At 38.5% G+C, this 19,986-nt stretch overlaps 1 protein-coding gene and 1 non-coding gene across 3 annotated transcripts in view; one reads left to right on the top strand and one right to left on the bottom strand.

The window, feature by feature from the left end:
- The window catches only part of plxnb1b (plexin b1b), a 261,375-nt gene that overhangs the window by 100,690 nt on the left and 140,699 nt on the right, over nucleotides 1-19,986 (top strand). For both annotated transcript variants that reach the window (XM_030133734.1, XM_030133733.1), the window contains exon 3: nucleotides 15,313-15,424. The gene's annotated coding sequence lies outside the window, so the exon portion shown is untranslated. The remainder of the gene's footprint in view (nucleotides 1-15,312; nucleotides 15,425-19,986) is intronic.
- On the bottom strand, nucleotides 12,133-12,214 carry trnal-aag (transfer RNA leucine (anticodon AAG)). Its single transcript has one exon. It is a non-coding gene; the product is annotated as a tRNA-Leu (tRNA).

Raw genomic sequence — 19,986 nt, 5'->3', positions numbered from 1 at the left:
TATTTACTTCCAAATCTGGTTTGTTAAAAATGGTGTGTCACGCATTGATGATGTAGTGACAACTCTCTGACCGATCAGTGGTCTGCAGTGTTTACACGTCACATTTTAGTATCTCTTCACCCATTTTGGAACCTTGGCCAAGTAGATACTAAAAAATAGTATCGGGTACCGGATTCCAGGTACTTTTATGTAATGGAAACGCCAAAAAGCAGTGTCAAGTCAAGCTGGTACCACGTATAGAGGGTATGCATGTGACGTCACCACTAGCAGAAGTCACCGTGGTTCCGCCCACTGAGTGGCAGAAAGAGGAAGATGAGTGACAGCGTTGGCTTCAGTACTGTCTAAATTTTAGAACAGTATTTAATTTAAAAAAAAATGGGGAAGAGCTGTTGTGAGATTGATTGAATGAACAGGTTTGAAAAGCAGTCGGAGCTATCGTTTTACAGACACCGAAAGACAAAGAAAAGAGAAGTAGATGGATCCACAAATCCAGGAAACCAAACCTAGATCTGTGGATCCTGTTTGGTGTCAGCTAACATTAATTTATGCTGTATTTTTGGGTCAAATCAGACCTTAAATGACATATTGTTTTGGCTAGCATTACTTCTTAGTAAAGCTCTTGGTTTCATGATCAGATCTTTCATGGTTTTTGTCTTCATTTTGTGATTCTGAACCTTGTGCTCCTACATGATTAGTAAACTAACTGAAACTGAGGCTAACCTAGTTTTTCAAATATGGGGGAACTGGAGAATAAAGCTACGACAAAGTATTAGGGCCACATAAGAAAATAAAAACACTTGTCACTACGAGTATAAAGTCATAAAATATCGATATAAAACCCGTAATTTTATGAGAATAAAGTCGAATACAAAAAGAATCACAATGTTATAAGAATAAAGTCGTAGTTATGAAAAAACTCATAATTTAACAAAAATGTCATTCGTTTATGAGATTAAAGTTGTCATGTTTCAACAATAAAGCCATAATATTATAAGAATAATGTCGTAATTTAAAAACAGGTGGAAAAATCTCCTAATTTCCCAGAATCCAGTGGTGCCCTGCTGATCCACAGCAGTAGTATCTGTGTTGTATAAAGTACTGGATCTGAACTAGACTCAGTAAATCTCCTCAGTCCCAGTAGATCATGCATATATTCACTGGGGTCAGTCCACGGTCTACTGGAAATGCACTTTGGATCAGCTGGTTCTGGGCCCTAGTTTTGGACCCTGATTGTGAGTGATGATGAAACCATGTATATTTGTTTCAGGTAAAAATAGCGCTGATCCCCTCCACCCTGGGTCAGGTCTGGATCCTCCATTTCTGTCCACATGTCAGTGTTCATGGACCACTTGTTCTTTGGTAGCTCGTACAGATCCATGTCCATTCCCAGTTGTCCTTCATTTAATTTCATATTTCACATTTTCCCGGTCTGGCTGTGTTTACTGCTATACTCTCATGTTGAGCAGGTTGGTTTTTGCCACTCAGTCTGACTTAGAGGGGCGTGGCCTGGGGGGGAAGTGACGTATGTGCATACCCTCTATTGAAAACGGGCCTTAAATGTAAATAAACCAACATATATGTGTAATAACACACCATCATATATATTGAAAATAAGAGCTAAACCAACACTTTGGTCACTTATTCTCTGTTTCATCTTGTTTAAGTTGGAAAGATTTAGCCCTTTTAACATCTGAAGCAGATATTTTTTAGGAATCGTAGAGCAGTGTTATCCCAGTAAACTCTATTTGGGACCAGTTGCGGTTCATGTAACCCTTCTCTTGCTTCAGAGTCCAACTCCTTCACACTCCACATGAATGGAAGCAGGAGTAGTGAGTAGTAACCAGCCTTCAACCCTGGACGCAGACACGGGGAATAGTGTTGAGCTCGACTCTGCATCACTTTTCCATTGATTTCTATTTCAGGTCAACATTAAACATTGACATGGAATGAAAAAACAGGAAGTTCTTTAGTGTGTTGAAGATGTGAACCATTAAAGATTCAGTGTGTGATGTTTCTTTGGCATCTTTGGACAAAAACACAACTTCTGCATCTCCCCTCAAAGCTGCTCGAAGGCTGTAGAAAACCTCCTCCATGAGCTTTAATCTGTGAACGTCGGTAGAATAAGACGGAGGTCAGGACGGTGTGAAGTGATCAAAAGTGAAATGTGAAAATAGAAAAAGAAGAGACACCATTAATCCAGATGTCTTGTGGACAGTAACTATGCATTAGAGAGAATGCAGCTGTGGTTTTAATGGGGGGTGGTGTGAAGTGGGGGGTTATCTCCACCCGCCTCCTCCCTCCACAGGCTAATAACAAGCCTCCCGTTCATGTCCTTCAGCACCTTATTGTAAACTTCTGCCTTATAAAACAGACAGAGGTGAAAAAGGCAGGCACATGGACACATCTCACTTAGAACACTCACACTATCAGGGCTGTAACGGCACAGAAACATTACAGTTCCATACAGGGATCTTCAGTTCCATATGTTTTCGATACATTTTCGGTACAGTGAAGGAGACCAATTTCATTAAAAAAAACAAACAAAAAAAAAAAAAAAACACTTTAAGTAAAAATGCAACATATTCTTAACAATTAAGTTACACTACAGCTGAAAGTTTTATACGACTATGTGCCAAAACTGGACCACCAGAGGGTCCAGTCCAGCCCATGGGATGAATTAGTGAAACACAAAAATTACACTGAAGATATTAACAATCAAGGATATTGAAATAATTGTAGGTCAATTCAATCTAAAGTGGGTCAGATCAGTAAAATACTATCATAATAAACTATAAATAATGAAAACCACTTTTTTTTCTTTGTTTTATTGTAAAACAAAAAAAAAAGCAAAATTGCACAAAAATGTTTACATTTACAGACTAGCCTTTAACACAAAATATGAATAATCTGAACAAATTTGAACAACCTGAAATGTCTTCAGAGAATTATGTGTAATTGTTCCAATATTCTGCCTGTTATTAAATGTTTGGTGTATTTGTAGATCCACTGTGGTCTGTACGTTATAATGAACATGTATAAATGAGAAGCTGAGGCCAAATAATGGCATAAATTGTTAAAATTGCACTTTTTTTCTTAATAAATTTCATGGTGGTTCATGTTTTTCACATTTTTTAAGGATGGTTTGTAGATGTGAACATTTTGATAATATAGTTTTACTTCTTTCACTCTAAAACATAGAAGTTAAACACACAAATTTTGGAACTGATGTTCTTTCTATGTTATTATGTTATTATTTTAATGATCCGGCCCACTTCAGGTCATTCTGGGCTGGATGTGGCCCCTGAACTAACATGACTTTGACCCCCTTACACTCTGTACTGTCAGGTTGGAACTAAACACCAGTTCTGCAGCTCTGATTCTGTCAGGAACGAGCGCTGCTTTTTCATATTGAATCTACTTTTCCTTCCATCACCTCCCTCTGTGTCAGAACTGAAAGACCAGCATGCTTTGCTCCAGCCGGCAGCAGCTTCATACGTGCACATTCACCAAGGGTGGCCCTAACCACGATGGCAAGTCCACCTTCAGGGTGGTCCAGTGTGGCAGAGCAGGTTTGTTGTTAGAGCGTACTCATAGTTTCAGACAGACTCTGGTGCAGTGGTCTAGTCAGGGGTGGGTGTCACCGTGTTGCATTAGATTACACCACTGCACACGTCTCTACATGGATTTAATAACTTTGTAGGCTTTTATTCTAACTTTACCATCACACCTAAATAGGGATGTAAACAATTAAAGGTGGGGTGCGAGATCTTAGAAAAACAGTTTGAGCAGCCACATTTTGAAAATACTCAATTCAAAAGTCCAAACCCCTTTCTTCAGACATCCCCCTGAAGCCACGCCTCCAGAGTACTGGCACACGCAATGCTTGTTCCTGAGGGTTCACGAGCGCCGCACAACAACAGTTCGCCCGCTGAGGCTACGGCCCCGTACGGCCCCGGCCCCAGTTCCGGCTCCGACCCTGGCTGAGGCTCCGGCTCGCTGATCCATGCATACCTAATTCAGTCTCCTCCAACGCCCCCGCTCTTCCAGAACAGCCCCACTTCAGACCTATCTGACTAACGTTACATTTCCCAGTAGAGCCCGACCGATATGGGATTGTTGGGGCCGATGCCGATACCGATATTGGGGGCTTTAAAAAGCCGATATCCAATATATCAGCCGATATCCGATATTGGCGGATAACAGATATGTTGGCCGATATATGAAATAAGAACACTGATCTACACAGGATATAAAAATCTTATATTAGATAATTGTGGACAGGTGGATAAACAGTTGCATAAATCTTTGTTTATCTCACAAATATGATTTACACAACTTTCAAATGCAAACTATGCAATCACAAAAATAATTGGAGCAAAAAATATTACCTACCACACAATGATGCTTTCACTCACAAATTTTGATGTGTCTGCCTCACGGCACTACAACTTCTTATGTGGACTAAGGACTAAACTGAGCATGTGCAGAGTGAATTAGGTGAGTCCTAAGTTGTTCCTAAGTTGGCTGTATTTCCTAGTGATTTATGTTATTGACAAACAGTTTGCCGGTGAACTTTCCATGCAAATATAACTAATATAGCCAATCTCTGGCTCTGGCTTCGCCTCCTGTACAAGCGCTTCAAACCTCTGAGAACGCACGATTCATGCTCGAAGGTGGGGGGGGGGGGGGGACAAATGGCAGTATAGTTTGAGGGACATATCACCATTCAATCATTTCGAGTGGACGCTCAAAATGATTGGATGGTGTTTTTTCAGTCCTGTCCGTTCCACAGGTGACAAAATTTTTTTAGTTTTGTGTTAGACCATTTAATTAATTGGTTGTAATCGGAGTGTGAAGGGGATTTTAAGCAATATAGTAAAAAATGCTCCAGGAAAACATCTCAGACCCCACCTTTAATCGACTATCAATTAATTGTCGATAAGAATTTGCTCGATTAAATTATTAATTGTCGGTTAATTGGTCTTTTCCACGGCGGGATTTGTGAGTTGATCCAATAGTGACAGGCAGCAGAACCAACCCATAAAGATGGACGAGCATAAACAGCACGTTGGCCCTCTGGATGGAAATATGAGGAGAAAAAAAAACCAAGACAGAACAGTTGAAACTGTTGAAGGTGAACGCGCAGAATCGATTTTTTTTTTTCTGTACTGCTAGTAATTAAACACCATTCCCTGATCATTTGTTGTTGATCTGAAGCTGAATTAAGTAGAGATGGTCCTTCTAATCAGTGCAATTTACAAGTGGAACCACATCATTAATACTCATATATTTTACAGAATTAAGCAGGTCATCTTTTAACAGCTTATAACACCAACTATAGCCTTCGTTCGTATTTGATCAGAGTTTTTCCACTTATTCACAGGCACTAATTCATGTAGACAGATTAATAAACGGCTTCTCTCACTCATGGAATTTACAGACTCTTTTATTCTGGTGACAGCAGCTTATGTTCATCTGTTCCACCGTTCTATTAGTTATTCATGATTTAGCTGCAGCTATAGAAAACACAATACAACCCCAACTGTCACTAGATCACATGTCCTTTGGGTTTTAACCTTCACTGCAAACGGAGCCACTTTCATTTCAGCTTTTTCATTTGATCCATCACCGTAATTAGGGGAGTAAGAAAATATCAGTTCTGCAATATATCGCAATATTTCATTTCACAATACTGTATCGACATTAAAAAGTACTGTATCAATATTTTTAGGAATTTATTCAAATACAGATATTGTGGAGGTTCATTTTTTTTCTTTTTTGTTTATATTTTATTTATTATTATTATTTAACACTCTTTTATTAAATAATGTTAGTTCCTTTGTTGGGATTGCACAAAAATAATGTTCTGATGTTGGTTCTGAACTAATAGAATATGAACATTTGAGCAGGATCTTAAACTGTAATGTCTGTAAAACAAAATTCAAGTTTGAACACAGGAACATTTCGTGATATAGCATTAGATCCTGTTGTGATCAAATAAAAATGTGTTTAGCATTTGTGCAGATTTCTGCTGTAATTCAATTCTTCAAGGAAATAATCATTAAAAAAAAGAAACAAACAAAAAATTGCCTTTTTAACAGTATCGTGATATATCGTAACGTGATCCTAGTATTGTGATTTGTATGGTATCGCCAGATTCTTGCCAATACACACCCCGAACTGTAATATTTTTTTTATTTTTTATTTATTTATTTATTTTTGGTAGGATTAATTGGGAGCTGCTGATAATTAGGAATGTCTGGTCACTTTAGTCTGATGAGTGATTTCAAAGTCCACCTGAAGACTGACAAATACAAGATTTCATACAACACACACACACACACTCGCAGCTAATCATATCTGCATTACATTTACATTAACATATTCAGACCCACTGAAATAAAAACACTTGAATATGCACTCCCTAAAATACCTCCTCTCTCCCTCTTGCATACACAGACTCAGTGTAACCTCCCCCATCACACATCCACAGTTACAGACTACATTTGCATCGTAAGTAGCAGCTCGTACTGTAAGAGCTCCGCCCTCCTGATCTGTGTTGGAGGCCGCAGGCGCCGTAGACTCGGTGGTGGAGGAGCTGTGAAGCAGGACCTGTGTGTCCACGCTCACCTCCAACAGGAATCTGAGGCATTTGACAGAGTCTGGTGAAGAGAGGCGGCCCGTTCAACAGTTATGTGCCGGAGCAGGGTTTGTCCTCATGTGCCCTGGTTGGATGTTTGGTGCACTCTGACCTCAGTATGTGGGAAGAGGGATCGATACGCAAACAGAGGATGAGTAAGAATACACAGGACCAGGGGCAAACACAGGCTGCAAGTTACATTATGGAGTAAAACTATGTGTATTATGTGTTTGAAAGTTTTCATATAAAGTTTGTACCTCCCTGAATTGTTCAGCTACATCAGGGTTTTTCAACCTTGGGGTCAAAAAAATTGGAATTCAAATGGGGTCACTTGGAATTTCTAGTAATAGATTAAAAAAAACAAAAAAAAAAACAAACAAAAAAATATTTTTTAATGATTCAGTATATATTTCATGATAATTCAAACACCACACACTTTTCCTAATAAAAATCCAGTCCAAATAAAATGCAGGATATAATATCTGAGAGGGCATACCGGTATGTTGGTTGACCTGATCATGTGACCACGTGCAGACTGAATCACGTTGTATATGTTGCCAGTTTATTGCATTTGGTTGTGCTATATGTATGCATTTTCATCCTTTCATGTGTTATTTAACACCATCTGATGGCCTGTCAATGTGCTAGCTGCTAATTGCTAACCCTAATTGCTAATTGCGCTAATCGCTAACCCTAAACCTAACCGCTAATCGCTAACCCTAACTGGTAATTGTGCTAATTGCTAACCCTAAATCCAACCCTAAACCAAACCCTAACCACTAATAGTGCTTATCCCTTACCCTAAACCTAACCCTAACTGCTAATTGCACTAATCGCTAACCCTAAACCTAACCACTAATCGCTAACCCTAACTGCTAATTGCGAACCCTAAACCCAACCCTAAACCTAACCGTAACTGCTAATTGTGCTAATCCCTAACCCTAAACCTAGCTCTAACCACGAATCGCTAACCCTAACCGCTAACTGTGCTAATTCCTAAACCTAAACCTAAGCCTGAACCCTAATTGCTAACCCTAACCGCTAATTCCACCAATCACTAACCCTAACTGCTAATTGCGCTAATGGCGTGCCATTTTATGCAGCGTAAATATACACGCTGAAAGTTTATGATGCGTACAGATAACACGTCAATTAAAAGTGGTGTGTTATCTCTGCGCAATTCATGATATCACGTTGTTGCCACGTGCGTTACTACGCTTCAACCGGTCTGGACAGAGTCACAGTCAAAAAACCACTATTCAATTCAAGTTTTTTTTTTTTTTTGCTTAATACAAGCAAAAAAATCTGCCAACGGAACAAGTGAAAATGATCTTGCTAAGATTTTTTGAAATCAGATTTTCCAGATCTACTGTCTATAAATCAGTTCTTATATCTCACTGAAAAGTTCCTTTTCAGGTGATTCTGTCTGATTTTAAGTGTGATGAGATATTTGGACTAGAAATGAGAAAAATACACTTGGTAAGATTTCGATTTTTTTCAGTGTTTATGCCATAAATAAAATTCGCAGGTGTTCTCAGGTCGACTCCAGTTCCATTCCAGAACACCAAGTATCTTACCTTTTTTTTTTTTTTTTTTGTAAAACTAAGATGCTGAAGTTGCATTGAAGAAGGGAACAGAGAATTGTCCCAAGGCAAAGTCCTTATTTATGGCAGTGGACATGCACAATGGATGTATGGGACAGAACTGGACATCGATTGACGAGCTGCCACTGATATCGGTAATAATAAAACTGCAATAATTCATTCAATAAGTGGTGTTTTTTCAGCTGATTACAACTTCTGTGATTTGAATCTTACACTTACATGTTGTTTATTAAAAGTTAAGCCTGCGTATATGTGACATGAATCAAAAATAAACTTATGGCTGACATTTAAGGCACATCATGGAGTTCATCCAGATCCAGCCTGTGTTCAGCTGTGCTCCCTCTAAGTGCGTGGATTCACAATAATACTTTACAAGTCTTTCAAACCTCCGCTGAGTGTGACCGCGAGCTCTCAGTTCAACGTTTATCTTGATTATCAGCCCACATCGTCCCATTATCTGACTCACTGCCAGGGGAATGCCACCAGCCCTCTGGAGTGCACTGTCTTAGGTAACATTTACTGAAGAAGCTCATTTTTACTGCCCTGTGTTTACAGTCTGGTTTAACCCTTAAAGACCCAAAGACTCACTGGAGAAAAAACCCACCTACTGATATAAAAAGTTAAATACCTGTTGATTCATTAATCCTATCAATCCAGGTGAATAATTGGTGTAAAATACAGTTCTTCATCTTTTCATGGTCATCAGATATGACCCATTTGGACATTCAGAGGCTCCATAGTTACCATGGAAACACTGTCATCTTCTACAACATTGATTCACCAGTAAAACTCATGGAGTTGGATCAGTGACAGTGGATGGATACACTGGGTTTATGTTTAATAAGTAAAATGACAAAGATTAATGCAAAAATGTACAAAATAATAAATAATTTGGAAAAATTAAGCAAAAAGTTAACTAAAATGAAATAAAAAAATAATAATAAATTAAGCAACAAAATGAAAAAAAAAACCCAGACAAATTAGCCAATAAAATGAACAAAAATGAAACATAAATCAAAAAAATAATAAGCAACATGAAGAAAACAAACCACAAAAAATAAAATATGCAATAAAAACAAATAAAATAACATGTAAAATGAATAAAAATGAACAAAATAATAGGTGTGCTCATAGTTACCGTGGAAACACCATCATCTTCTACAACAGTGATTCATCAGTAAAACCCATGGAGTTGGATCAATGACAGTGGAGGGACACACTGGGTTTATGTTCAGTTAATGATATATTTTACTGAAAAAGTCACATTTTTCTCCATTTTCTCTGTTTTTGATATAATAACCACTAACTTTAATTTGAGCTGTTATGAACATCAATTATAATCAGTAATTTTAATATAGAAAATTACCTGATTTTCACTTAAGAACGCAAGATACTGACCATATTATTAGAATAATAATAATTATTATTATTATCAATCAATCAATCAATCAATCAAATTTTATTTATATAGTGCCAAATCATAGCAAAAGTTATCTCATGACACTTCACATATTGAGTTGGTCGAAACCAGACTCTGAGCCAATTTACAGAAACCCAACAGAATCCTCCAGGAGCAAACACTTATGACTGGTGACAGTGGCGAGGAAATTATTATTATTATTATTATTATTATTATTAGTAGTAGTAGTAGTAGTATAGCCTTTATTTAACCACAAAAAAAGCTCTTTGAGATTAAAAATCTCTTTTCCAACTGTGGCCTGGCCCAGACAGCAGCAGAGGTTACACAAAATGGAAACCACATCCATACATCCACACTAACACACATAAACACAATGAAAGTCAGAACTAAAAACAAACTTAAAACTGATAAGAACACACATGTAAAACATCACTATTATTTTAAAAGGTACTAGAATTATAACAACAATGTTCCTTAAAAGCATCTCAAAATCAAATTAGAATTAATGGTGAATAATCACTTAAGAAAAGTTAAAAATAGAGAAAAAATTCCTTTGGGAGCTGCTGCTAAAGAAGCACTGGGTCTTTATGGGTTAAAAAAACCCACGGAGCTCCAGCAGCGCTCCTTAAACTCTTTAATGGCTTCACGCTCACCTTTTGTATGTTATGCAACGACGCTGCTGGCTCCATAAGCAACAAACTCCCTAATGTTTTATGAAGGCAACACTATGGAAAAGCAGCATAGGCCACATGGGACCACAAAGGGGCTCTTTGTTGGGGGGTATGGTTTCCACACACAGAGCATTCAGAGAGCAGCAGACAACACAGCAGTCACACTAACATTTACCCTTCCCTCTGTGCACTGCCCTTGTTATTACAGCGGACAGAAAGGAGCCTTTATACACATGTGTGTGTTTGTGTGTGCGCAGGTCGGGCAGCTCCGCTCTGAGAACCCACTGTCCACGCTCTGCAAAATCACCTCCGCCGCCTTTAATACTGTCCTCAAATTGCAACAGCGAGCACTTGAGTGAAAAAGAGCAGTGTTCAGAGGAAAAGAGGATTAGGATTCTGGTTTCTACAGAGTCACAGAGAGGGGGCGTTGTGTGGACGGTGGGGGCACGTCAGTCACAAACACATTTACACAAGTGACGTTGAGTTTGTTCAAAGCACAGGATGGTTTTAATCCACCCTGTTTCATCTGCACTTCAGTACTTCCTGTAGCTGGAGTATGTTCTGTGGATGAGCAGTTAGTGACCTGACCTGGTGTAGATGAAGCTCCTGTGTAGGGCTGTGGGGATCTGTCTTGGCCTAGGTCTCCGAGTGCTTTTCTAGTTTAAATATACAAACACTGGTGTATAAATACCAAATATACATATTAAAACAATCTATTAAGACACACAATTAGAACATCAATTTGTACAATATGTACTAGATAATATATAATCATTATGATAATTAAAGAAATGCAAACTATAGTTGTGTGTAGTTCTGATTCTGTGGTTCTAAGGTGGAGTTAAACAGTCAGATGAACACAGGCTGGACTGGTTTCCTGTGGTTCAGTAGTACATCTGGGTGGAATCAGTCTGTACCTGAATGTCCTCCTGGGACTGACCAGGACGTCAGGGAGTTGTCCAATATCATCTGGAATTTGGACAATGTACAACAGTTGTTTTCAGAGTTGGACAAATAATAATGATACTACTACTACTACTACTACTAGTAATAATAATAATAATAATAATAATAATAATAATAATAATAATAATAGTAATAATAATAATGGCTTTATTTACATAGCACCTTTTCAAAACAAAGTTTACAAAGTGCTTTGACAGACAAAGCAGAGAGCACAACAGCAGGATACAAGATGCAAGTAAAAACACTACAACAGAAGCAACACAATAAGAGAGGTGTATACAGCAAATGCAAAAACATGACACTTCGAATAAATTAAGTGAATCTGAGTAAAGAGGGCAGGGATAACATAACATGATGCTGTTAAATCAATGCAAAAATGAAGAAATGAGATAAAACAACATCATGTATGAAAATATAAATTAATAATCAAACATTTTAAAAAAAATGACTGGTATCTGTAATAATATCTGTCAAAACTGTTCTACTGTCGCCCTGTTTAGACCTGGTTTTAACATTTACGATCCAATCCAACTTTATTTGTAAAGCACTTTGTAAGAGAAGATCATTCTTTCAGTCCAACAGTGGGGTAATTACCTCTGTCAAGGAGGTTATGTTTTTACTGGCGTTGGTTTGTCTGTCTGTCTGTCCGTGTGCAATATAACTCAAAAAGTTATGAACGGATTTGGATGAAAATTTCAGGAAATGTTGATACTGGCACAAGGAACAAATGATTGAATTTTGGTGGTGATTGGTGGGGGTGGGGGGCAGGCACTGATCTGCCTTGGTGGAGGTCTGTGCTCTCAGAGGGCTTTTCTAGTTTGCAAAAGCTTCTGGCAGCGGTGGGATTCGAACCCACGCCCCCGAAGAGACTGGAGCCTTAATCCAGCGCCTTAGACCGCTCGGCCACGCTACCGACATGACAGCTGGTTTTACAAACTTGGAATGCACCCTGGGGGTGTTGAAGACCTCCCACCAGAATGTCTGCAGGGGCTGGTTCTGATGGAAGGTCTAAACTGGGCCTCGGTGTCTGGTTCCAGAACCAACACCACCCAGAACTGGCTCTACTATCAGCCTTATCATGGCTTCAGTTTCCCATAGTGTCACAAAACAACACGTGATGTTCAGTCTGTGTTCAGGACTGAGAAGATCTGCAGAATGAGGAGTGTTTAAATTCGGATGGATGTGCTTTGTCTTCTGAGCAGAGTTTGTGTCGACTGCTGCATTTGATCGAATCTGAGGAACAGAGGAATCTGCAGCTCTGATTCACTGTCTTCGTTTGTGCTTATTTGATTTGTTCCAAACTGTTTTTGTGGTTGACGTTTATTTATTTATTTTCGGGCAGAGCTGTCACTGGGTAAAACTCCTAAACTAGTTGCAGAAGTCTCCATTTCATCCCATTTCTTTCCGTTTGGACCCAGTGTACCAGTGGTGCCAACAACAGACATGTGTTTGTCCAACTCTGTAGTGAACACACCGTCCACAGGGTTCCTGTGACGCTCACACATTTCCAGTGGGCTGCATCTGCCACCTCTTTTTTTCCTACTCTCCTCTAAATGTAAACAGTCCACTTATGTGTCACAGATTAACCCTTTCATCCATGAATTATGAGAACTTTAGCCAAGATTGTTTCTTGAGTGTTTTTATTCCTCTTTCGGCATTAAAAAAAACACAGTGTGATCGAGGTTTTTTTTTCATGGAGTTACAAAAATGTGCACTCAGATACATCATGCATTTAATATTTGAAGCAAAGAAATATTATTTAAAACCCAATACCAGAAAGGAAGGATGGAGCGAGAGATTGACAGATGGATCGGTGCAGGGTCTGCAGTGATGCGGTCGTTGTATCGGTCTGTCGTGGTGAAGAAGGAGCTGAGCTGAGAGGCGAAGCTCTCAATTTACCGGTCAATCTACGTTCCTACCCTCACCTATGGTCATGAGCTTTGGGTCACGACTGAAAGGACAAGATCCCAGATACAAGCGGCCGAAATGAGTTTCCTCCATAAGGTGGCTGGGTGCACCCTTAGGGATAGGGGGAGGAGCTCAGTCACCAGGGAGGAGCTCGGAGTAGAGCCGCTGCTCCTCCACATCCAGAGGGGCCAGCTGAGGTGGATCGGGCATCTGTTTCAGATGCCTCCTGGACTCCTCCCTGGGGAGGTGTTCCAGGCATGTTCTGCTGGGAGGAGACCTCAGGGAAGACCTAGGATACGCTGGAGAGACTATGTCTCTGGGCTGGCCTGGGAACGCCTCAGGGTCCCCCCGGAAGAGCTGGAGGAGGAGTATGGAGAGAGGGAAGTCTGGGCATCCCTGCTTGGACTTTTGCCCCCGCGACCCAGCCCCAGATAAGCGGAAGATGATGGATGAATGGATGAATGGATAGATGGATAGATGGATGGATGGATGGATACCAGAAAGTACAGAAGAGGATTAGAGCCACTGGGAAAAAAAGGTCCAATATATATATATTTATTATCATTCTGAAAAAAAAAAAAGTCAGAATTCAGAGAAAAAGTCAGAAATTCTGTGAAAACAGAAATTTTGAGATTAGTCAGAAATTCTGAAAAAAGTTCTGACTTTAATCTCAGAGATCTGGCTTTTTTCTCATAATAATAATAATGATAATAATAATAATAATAATAATAATAATAATAATAATAATAATAATAATAATAATAATAATAATAATAATATTGGACTTTTTTTTGTAGTGGCCCTAATCTTACTCTTCCGTAAGGAAGTGATATGAAATAAAAACAATTTTAATGCAGCTAATCTGATGTTTTGTCACGTTTTAACATATTCTAATGCTAGTTATTACTCACTTCATGGAGATAATATGCAAAAAAAAAAAAAAAAACTCTTTGTTTGAAAAAACAAACAAACTGTTAATTCCAGTCTAACAGTTAACAATTGATTTACACTCAAACCTGATCTGCAGTAACATGTTTATCAAGAACAGCAAAGGTACAGTAATTGTTTGAGTGTCAGTGTCTGGGATGATACATAAGTGTCTACTGTGTCAGCTGATATGGAAATAAAACAACAAAATCTATGAAAATACAAGAGAACAGCTGTAAAATAACGATGCATGAAAGGGTTAAATATTAAACATTAGTATTGAGCGTTGAGCTGTCTTTTAGATTTGCTCCCTCTTTAATTTTCATTATATTTCATGTTTCCAGTGGTTGTATCAGTACTGGTCACATATACAGGGGTTGGACAAAATAATGGAAACACCTTAAAAAATCAACAAAATATAATTTAATATGGTGTAGGTCTGCCTTTTGCGGCAATTACAGCCTCAATTCTCCGAGGTATTGATTCATACAACTTGTGAATTGTTTCCAAAGGAATTTTAAGCCATTCTTCAGTTAGAATACCCTCCAACTCTTTTAGAGACGATGGCGGTGGAAATGGACGTCTTACTTGAATCTCTAAAACTGACCATAAATGCTCAATAATGTTGAGGTCTGGGGACTGTGCCGGCCATACGAGATGCTCAACTTCATTAGAATGTTCCTCATGCCATTCTTTAACAATTCTAGCTGAATGGATTGGGGCATTATCATCTTGAGGTGAAGGTGTTTCCATTATTTTGTCCAACCCCTGTAATTTATTCTCTACATCCATACACATAAAGCGTTCAGGAGGTAAACATGTTACCGACCCACAGTGTTCTGATGTGTTTGCCGTTGTGGTCAGTTCTTCCATATTCCAGATTTCCCAGCCCCCCCCCCCCCCCCCCCCACACACACACACTCCCTCCTAACATCCATCTGTGGCTCTGTGGCTGCTGGCCCTCCCTCTCCCACTATTAACTCTAATAATAGCCTGTTTTTGTTCTGGGATTTTGCCTGACACAGTGTTTTTACTCCAGGAGCACCCCCCCCCCATCAGATGGAACTAAAGATTAAAGCTTAAACTGCTCACTCTGATTATCTCTTGAACCGTCACCCCCCCCCACCCCCTCCCCGTCTTTCCATAATGTCATTTTTCTTTTTTTTCTTTTTTCAGTGATACCTGTTGCACTAGAAGGTGAAGTTCCTCCAGTGATTCCAGATTCAAGTGGATTTAACTCATGGATGGTGTCAGATCTGGACCCGGCTACTGAATGCCTTCACTTTAGGTACGTCGTCACACTTTTCTATTGATCCTCAAATTGCATTTTTTTTTTTTTTTTTGACGATTTTGATGGAAAGTTTTTGTTCTTGCAAGAGGTGTTTTTTTGTAGTTAAGTTGGTATATGACACAAAACTGTAACGGAAAGACATTTTAGTCCAACTAGAGTCACATGACCAAAACAAACAGGTATTAAACAGTTTAGATCAGTAGATGGTTTAGGTTAAAGGTGGACGTTTGGGTCTTTAAGGGTTAAAGGAGACGTTTGAGTCTCTAAGGGTTAAAGGAGATGTTTGAGTCTTTAAGGGTTAAAGGTGGACGTTTGGGTCTTTATGGGTTAAAGGTGGACGTTTGGGTCTTTAAGGGTTAAAGGAGACGTTTGAGTCTTTAAGGGTTAAAGGTGGACGTTTGGGTCTTTAAGGGTTAAAGGTGGATGTTTGGGTCTTTATGGGTTAAAGGTGAACATTTTGGTCTTTAAGGGTTAAAGGAGACGTTTGAGTCTTTATGTTCTAAAGGTGGACGTTTGGGTCTTTAAGGGTTAAAGGTGAACGTTTTGGTCTTTAAGGGTTAAAGGCGGACGTTTGGGTCTTTATGTTCTAAAGGTGGACGTTTGGGTCTTTAAGGGTAAAAGGTGAACGTTTTGGTCTTTAAGGGTTAAAGGCGGACGTTTGGGTCTTTATGTTCTAAAGGTGGACGTTTGGGTCTTTAAGGGTAAAAGGTGGACGTTTGGGTTTTTATGTTCTAAAGGTGGACGTTTGGGTCTTTAAGGCTTAAAGGTGGACGTTTGGGTCTTTAAGGGTTAAAGGAGGACGTTTGGGTCTTTAAGGGTGAAAGGTAAACGTTTGGGTCTTTATGGGTTAAAGGTAAACGTTTGGGTCTTTAAGGGTTAAAGGCGGACGTTTGGGTCTTTAAGGGTTAAAGGTGGATGTTTGGGTCTTTATGGGTTAAAGGTGAACGTTTGGGTCTTTAAGGGTTAAAGGCGGACGTTTGGGTCTTTATGGGTTAAAGGTGGACTTTTGGGTCTTTATGTTCTAAAGGTGGACGTTTGGGTCTTTAAGGTTAAAAGGTGGACGTTTGGGTTTTTATGTTCTAAAGGTGGACGTTTGGGTCTTTAAGGCTTAAAGGTGGACGTTTGGGTCTTTAAGGGTTAAAGGAGGACATTTGGGTCTTTAAGGGTGAAAGGTAAACGTTTGGGTCTTTATGGGTTAAAGGTAAACGTTTGGGTCTTTAAGGGTTAAAGGCGGACGTTTGGGTCTTTAAGGGTTAAAGGTGGATGTTTGGGTCTTTATGGGTTAAAGGTGAACGTTTGGGTCTTTAAGGGTTAAAGGCGGACGTTTGGGTCTTTATGGGTTAAAGGTGGACTTTTGGGTCTTTATGTTCTAAAGGTGGACGTTTGGGTCTTTAAGGGTAAAAGGTGGACGTTTGGGTCTTTATGTTCTAAAGGTGGACGTTTGGGTCTTTAAGGCTTAAAGGTGGGCGTTTGGGTCTTTAAGGGTTAAAGGAGGACGTTTGGGTCTTTATGGGTTAAGACAAAGTAGAGCATAACATGTCTGTTTATGTATTGAACTCAAAGGCTTTAATGTTTTCACTTACGTTTGACTAAAACGGAGAATCAGACTGAGTCATGATTTGATGTGGAGGCTCAGCAATAGTGGTAGATGTTATAAAGAGGTGCCTGTAACCACGGTGACGTCACACTGTGTTCATCTGCTGTTTTAAAGTTTCAAGTTTGTATTTGTCTATTGTTGTCTTGGCTTTTTAAGACAGAAATGACCATATTTGGACAAAAAGGCGGAGCTGCAGGAAGCATAAGTGGGGATGGTAGCGCTGATGCTAATACTAGTTTCCAGACACAGTGAAATGTTGAATAAAATCATCTGTGTTCTTAACAGTGTTGGTAACAAGAACTTTATATTCAATCAGATGCAAAGTTGAATCATGAATTTATTAGATTTATTCAAAAATAATGTGATGAATGGTGTAAAAACGTCTATCAGCCTTGAATTTCCCAAACAGTGCGTCCCTTCTGTTCCTCTGTTGATATTTTGTCTAAACTCACCCTTTGATGTTGACATGATTGAAAGCTTTGGTGATTATTTCTTTCTTTTTCTACTTTTCTTGGGGTTTCTTTGGTTTCATTCTTATTTCCCGGGACAGAATACCAAAGTGAAACATGTCAGAAATAATGACAGGCTCTTGTCATGTTTGTGGAGCTCAGAGGGAAGTTTTCAGCGCTTTTCCTTCCTTCAATATGAAAGATACCGTATGAATCATTTGAAACACTACTATTAAATATCTATTACTGTTTTCTTATTAACTGTAGTTTGTGCTTGTTCATATTTGTAGATGATGCTGATGAATCTTTGTAGTTGTGTACCGGTGGACTGCTATGGAAACACACAGGTCTGTGGGCGTCTTCAGCCGATCCACCTTAAATTTTAATGGTACAGTGATGAGCTGTGAGCCACTGATAAAAGGAGACGCTCAGACGTCTGCAGATCTGTGTCAGTGGGATCTGAACAAGCTCACCATCAATACACAGAGAGAAAAGTGACCCACCCCCCAATTCTTATCATCTTCTTATTCTTATTCATCTTAATGTAAATCTAAGATGCTGTCCGGCTTATTAAACAGCACTCATCCTGAAGAAATGACAAATCTGCTTTTCATGTCTGGATGTAAATACATAAAACCTATTTTTTTCACAATTTTATCATAATTTAGGGTAGATTTCATGTCTGTGATGTCCTTGAACTCTGAAATGAACACAGATGTTTTACTTCAGTGTCTATATGAATTAATTAGTTTAGTAATATCTGGTGAAAATTTTAAAATATACACATATATTTAATCTTATTATGACATAGAAATGTATTAGCTCGAACATTTACAGTACAAATTCATATAAGGGGCCAAAATTCTATGGGTGGGTCAGTTTTCCAGACAAGAAAATAGTAATAATAATAATGATAATAATGATAATAATAATAATAATAATAATAATAAATTGCATTTATAAAACACTTTTCATTCGGTGGAATCTCAAAGTGCTACAGAGAGAAGACAGTACAATAAAAAAAAAAAAATACTATATCAAGAATAAAAGACAAAGAAAATAGAACAAAGTATCCTCTTCATTAGAAGAATAGAATAGAATAGAATAGAATAGAATGCCCCTTGTCATTCTGCTGAATGTATGAGATTGGAGAGCTTCTCCTTTTTCAGTGCAAACAGATAATTATAGATAAAATATAAAGTACAAATAAAAGATAAAGTCCTACAGGACAGTATAGTTAAGTCTATATACAAATATGAAAATAAAAAAGGACAAAAATAGAGAATATAAAAAATGTAAAATGTATTACACAGGATGGTTGGATATTTACAGAATAAATACATTCTACAGGGTGATTAATACTCACATAAATTGGGTCACAGTTCTATATAGAAAAGTGACCTGGGGTCAGACTTCCACGGGGGGTCAGACGTCTATATGACACCTGTGTTCGTGTGAATGTTGGTTTGTCTTCAGTAAATCGGTCCCAAATGAAAGGCTCCAGGTTTTAGTGGACAGAATTTGGTTAATCCCAGATTATTGCCACACTGAACTCTCCCCCGCTGTCGAGAAACATTAAAAGGGAGAAATATGAGTGTAATAATTACAGCCCAGAATAATCTGGTCATGGCTGGAACAGATCAGACTGCAGTAATACTGAGGGTTTTCCTCCGACCTCTGTCTTCCACATTCATCCATTTAACCCTGGATTAGACTCTGTGCTTTTTCCGGGTGCATCTGTGGGTTTAAGCTCTTCTTTTACTTAAGGGGACACATACAGTGTGTTCTCTGGGAAATGACAGACCTGCTTTCATGTCTGGATGTAGAATAATGAACAATACTTAGCCTTAAAACCAAATATATTCAGGGAACATTTGGTTATTATTCCACTTTCTGTCACAGTCCTTCCTTTTTCTTTCATTTCTCTGATATATGCATCATTCAGACTGTAAATTCATAGAGTTTAAGACAGTGATGAATTCAGAAAATATGAGGGAAGTACTCTGGATTTCTGCCATTGTAACTATACTTTAGTGACTGAAATAAAAATTCAAATGGAAATAAAAATCCTAAAACATGTGTTCAAACAGAGATATAAAACCATCTGACAGAATAATATTAAAAGTAACCGGTTTTAACCCTGGTGTGGTGTTCAGATTTCTGTTCTTCAGCCAGTGTTTGTGGGTGTGGTGGACCCGGTGCATTTGTGGGTTTTTAATTCAACATAATCAAACAATTTAACGTTAAAATACTCAACAGATGTTTACTTCATCCCTCTTACAAGGAACATAAAAAGCATATGTGTTTAATATTTGCCTTTTGCCTTTGCTAGATCACATTTATGAATTAAAGTGCTACTCGTTTTTAGTTTATTTTTTTTTAAATAAAATGTAATATAATCAAGATTCTTTGAGTATTTTCTTGTAAATTTTCATTATGGATTGTGTTTTTCTCCCAGAGCTTGTTCGTATGATTATAGACTCTGTAAATATTAAACATCCATTGGGTAATTA

Source organism: Sphaeramia orbicularis, chromosome 5, assembly GCF_902148855.1.
Source record: "Sphaeramia orbicularis chromosome 5, fSphaOr1.1, whole genome shotgun sequence".
Lineage (NCBI taxonomy): Eukaryota > Metazoa > Chordata > Actinopteri > Kurtiformes > Apogonidae > Sphaeramia > Sphaeramia orbicularis.
This window is presented reverse-complemented; position numbering and strand designations above follow the sequence as displayed.